This window comes from Muscardinus avellanarius (assembly GCF_963383645.1).
Source record: "Muscardinus avellanarius genome assembly, chromosome: 7".
Lineage (NCBI taxonomy): Eukaryota > Metazoa > Chordata > Mammalia > Rodentia > Gliridae > Muscardinus > Muscardinus avellanarius.
Genome location: NC_137793.1, coordinates 61,563,270 through 61,568,092, shown reverse-complemented (window position 1 = coordinate 61,568,092; position 4,823 = coordinate 61,563,270).

The window sequence follows — 4,823 nt, the reverse complement described above, 5'->3', positions numbered from 1 at the left end:
TGAGCTTCCTCACTGGGAGCTATCTCCTGGTCATACCGCTGGCTGCTCGCTAGAGAAGTTCCCTTGACCACATAAGAAGAGGGCATTGCGGAAGATCACCTCCTTCGGAGCCACAGATATTTGAGGCTCACTTTCTATTATTCTGAATTCATGGCAAGAAACGGCCTTGGAGGGTTACTAACTGCAGGTTTTTGTTAGGCTTTGGCAATACGATTCTTTTAAAAGCTTATGGAATTCTCAAACTTGAAATGATCATTCTTGGCTAATTAATCCCATGTGCAAACGACCGCAGGCAGAGACTCCGCATAGACATGGCGTTGAGCACAGATTCCTTCCTCTCACCCCCGGTCTCTGGCTCTCACTCAGTCGTCTCTTGTAGCTTGGTGGCTAATGCCTTAAAGCCACTGGGAATAATGCGGAGACGTCAAGCGCAATGCAAATGCGCGTGTCTGAAAAACTCTGAGATTGGATAGAAATGTGCTAAGGTACCAACCTACAAACACTGCCGATTTCTACCTCTCCTCTTGCCTGCTCAGTTTGCTAAGAATAAATTTCTAAAACTCTGCAGTATCCAAAATAAGAGATTCTCGGTCAATTCAGACTTTGAGCCCAGGTAAAGAATACAGCTCCTGTTTCTGTTTGGAAACTGGCTCAGTCTAGGTACTTTTTCCCTTTGGAGAAAAAGAAAAAAGGAAAAAGCCTATCACCATATGCCAGGGTTCTGCAATTTCCCCACTACTTGTCCTAATAACAAAGCCGCCGCGGCACATGGTCCGTACCCCACACAACAGCAGGTGGCAAGCTGACCAAATGTTCAGCCACCAAATCAAGGCCACCAGATTTGTAGCCGAAAATATCTGAGACCTCACTGTTGAGAGCCCCGCCTCCTCCACGCAGCCAATCCCACATTTCAGAGACCTTGCTTGCAGCTTCTTGCCCAGGTTCCAGGCAGGAAATCCTGTGTCCAGTGGAATGCACTTGGCTGCAGTTATAGAGAAAAGTGCAGGAACCCAGTAGCCCATCGCTGGCTCATAGAAAAAAGTCTGAAGGGACACCTGCCAAGAGCAAGACTACTGTTTCCTTGTATGTGTATGTGTGTGTGTGTGTGTGTGTGTGTGTGTGTGTATACACATATATATACATACATATACATATACATATACATACATACATACATACATACATACTAGGGATTGAACTCAGGGGCATTCTACCTCTGAGCTACACCCCCAGCTCTATTTTTTATTTTGAAACAGAGTCTTGCTAAGTTTCTGAGGGTCTCACTAAGTTGCTAAGTTGCTGAGGCTGGCCTCAAACCTATGATCCTCCTGTCTCAGTTTCCCAAGTCCTTGAGTTACAGTTATGGCCACCACACTGGGCTCAGTATCAGCATTTCTTATACTCCATCCAGACTGACCACTGTGATGAGCAGCTCTAGTACATGGCCTGGATTTCTCCTATGAGGTGGGGGCATGTGATTAGCCCCATTTTACAGAGGAGTAAAGAGAGGCTCAGAGCCCAGGGGACTCACTCAAGTCCACCTATTTGTGAAGCAGTGGGGATCAGATCTGAACCTGGAGCCAAGGGAGGCAACAGCTGGCTTTCTATCCTCTCAGTCATTTAATCTGTAATTAGGGCTCAGGAGCCCCACAGAGGACCAAGGAGAGGACCATAGTACAAATCAGTCACACAGTGGCAATGTGGTAGAGCCCAGGGGGAGCTGGCATGTCCCCAGAGTGGCCACAGACACATGCATCTCCACAGATCACATGACGATCTGATCTGGGCAGACATCTTAGATATAAACGTTACCAGAAAAAAACGAGTCAGAGCCGATGTGGTGGTGATGTGGGAGGCTAAGACAGGAGGACTGCAGGTTCAAGGCCAGTCTTAGCAACTTAGTGAGACCCTGTGTCAAAATAAGAAATTAAAAAGGTCTGAGTATGTCATTCAAAGGTAGGAAACCCTTGGGTTCAATCCCCAGTTCCACCAAGAGACAGACAGACAGACAAGAAATAATGAGTCAGGCCTTGAGGAGTCATAAGCCCAGTTCCTGAGCCAGGCCTGTGTGATCACTGCCCAGTTCTCCTTCATGTTCCTAAGTCAGCACAGCAAGACCATGGCTTCTGCCCCACGTGGAGCCTGGGGACTGACCAGAGAGACACCTGGCTAGGTGACCACCAGGACTCTGGCCAGTGGGCCCGGTGAGGCTTCATCCCTGGCATCCCCTCTGGGGGACTGTTCCGCGGCCCCCTCTGTGGGGCCCAAACCACCAGGCCCTCTGAACAGTGACAGCTGTACTTTCTGGAAGCCAGACACATTCAGTGCATTTGAATTTTGTCGCTTTTCCCGCTCCACTACTCTCGCATCAAAAGATGACTTGTGGCAGATGGCGGGTCCGCTAGATGGACACATCAGGGCACTCATGGGGCGTCCCAGCCTAGGGAGGTTTGTCTCCCACCAATCCCAGGCCACCGCTTCCCATAGGCAGATTGGATTAGTCTGCACCGGGTCCTGTTACATAATTGGGGGCCATGTTTGGTTTTTGTCTCTTCAGTGGATGGTTGCTCTAAGAAGGCGGGATGCGTGTTGCATGGTGGAGACCGCCCCCCACAGGCTCGCAGTGACAGTGGCCTTGGCATTTGTGTGTTACAGTGCCTGAAATGTGTTAGGTGGGGAGGTGGAAGCGATCGTGACAGCCATTCATTCCACAAATGACATTTGTTCAGTACAACCCTAGGTCCCTGAGCAAGCGCTAGAAATGCAGAGATTTGTATGTGAAGCAGTTCCCATGCAGAGACTCCTTATGCTGTGTATACACAAAGAGATGGACAGAGATGAAATTACATGTTCGATAGTATCCCAGAGGCCCACGTGTTGGCAGCCTGCTCTCCAGCCTGTGGCACTCTGAGTGGGACCTTCAGGAGGCAGAGCCTCATTGAAGGGCAAGGCCATTGGGAGTGTGCGCTTGATCAGGGCGCTGGGACCCCAACTGCGTCCTCACCCTCTCTGCTTCCTGGATGCCAGGAGGTGAGCATCTCCTCTGCCACACACCTCTGCGCTGTCACAGGCCAGAGAAGCAGGCTGACCCTGGACGGAGGCCTCCGAAGCCGAGATGACTTCCGTGATGGAAAGCTGCTCATGCAGGCAGGAATACTCACCTTCGGCATGTTTGTCCATAGAAATACTTAATTTATGTACATATGTAGAAATACATAATGTCACCGTTTGGAGAAGTGTCCCCAAAAGCCCATGTGTTGAAGGCCTGGTCCCCAGCCCCTGGTGCCAGTGGGAGGTGGCGGAGTCCTCAGGAGCTGGGCCTGGTGGGACGTCCTCCAGTCACTAGCTGCCCTTGGAGGGGACGTGGGACCCGGCGCCCTGCTCTTCCTTCTCTCTTTTGTGCACCAGATGCTAGGCAAAGAATTTTGCTACAAGCTGCTACCACGGTGCGCTGCCTCACCCAAGTGCCCAGAGAAAGGGAGCCAATCATGACTGGACCGAAAGGTGGTGCTCAGGCATATACTGCAATAGCAGAAAGCTGGATAACAGGAAAAAACTATCTGTATACATACAGAAGTAACAGGGCATACACAGAATTAACATAATTAAGGCAAACAGAAAAGGCAAAATATCCAGTATTGGTATAGCAGCACAAGCCTGTAATCCCCAGACCTGGGAGGTTGAGACAGGAGGATCACAGGCTTCAGGCCAGCCTCATCAACTTGGAGTCTCTTTCAAAATAAAAGATAAAAAGGGCTGGGGGTACAGTGCAGAGATAGAATGCCCCTGAGTTCACTTCCCAGTACCCAAAACAAAACAAAACCCAGTCTCCTCTAACAGTGGCCTCTTGGTGGAGAAGTGGAAGGGCGGCTCCTTTGTCTTCTCCTTGGCGGATCTCAACCATCGTCAGCAGAGGCCTTCTTCCCGCCTCCCCTCCCACTCTTTGATGCCATAAACAGCCTTTGGTTTCTGTGGTACAGATTTTTATCTTCGTGGAATCCCCAGTTTCAATCCTGTCGTCTTCTTGCTTTGCAGGACTAATAGAAGTTAATAGGAGAGCCCAGGTGCAACTTCACCTCCCTGTCAAAACGTGTGCCCAGACTGGCACAGTGGCACACACTTATAATCCTAGTACCTGAGAGGCTGAGACAGAAGGACCCCAGGTTGGAGGCCCAGCCTCAGCAGCTTAGCAAGACCCTGTTTCAAAATAAAAAATAAAAAGGGCTATGGGCATAGCTCAGTGGTAGAACACTCCTAAGTTCAATTCCCAGTATTGAAATCAAAACAAAATTGTATCCCTAAGGGGGCATATGTCAATTGTGGATTTTTAATGTTTTGGATCATATTTTAAATGCATAAGAAATCTTTCCTTTTAAAGTAATTGATCTGGCCAGGCGTGGTGGCGCACGCTTGTAATCCCCGCGCTTGGGAGGCGGAGACAGGAGGATTGCGCAGGTTCGAAGCCAGCCGCGTGCGCTGGCTTAGGAGACCCTGTTTCTAAATAAAAATATAAAAATAGGTCTGGGAGTGTAGCCCAGAGGTAGAAGGGCTTCCAGGAACCCCAGTACCACCAAAATAATAATAATAATAATAAATAAATAAAATAAAAATAAAAAAATAAAAAATAAATAAAAAATAAAGTAATTGATCTGAATCTTTTTCTAAAATGAGTAAGTACGCCGGGCATGGTGGTGCACGCTTGTAATCCCCGTGCTTGGGAGGCGGAGACAGGAGGATCGGGCAGGAGACCCTGTCTCCAAATAAAAATATAAAATAGGTCTGGGAGTGCAGCCCAGAGGTAGAAGGGTTTCCAGGAACCCCAG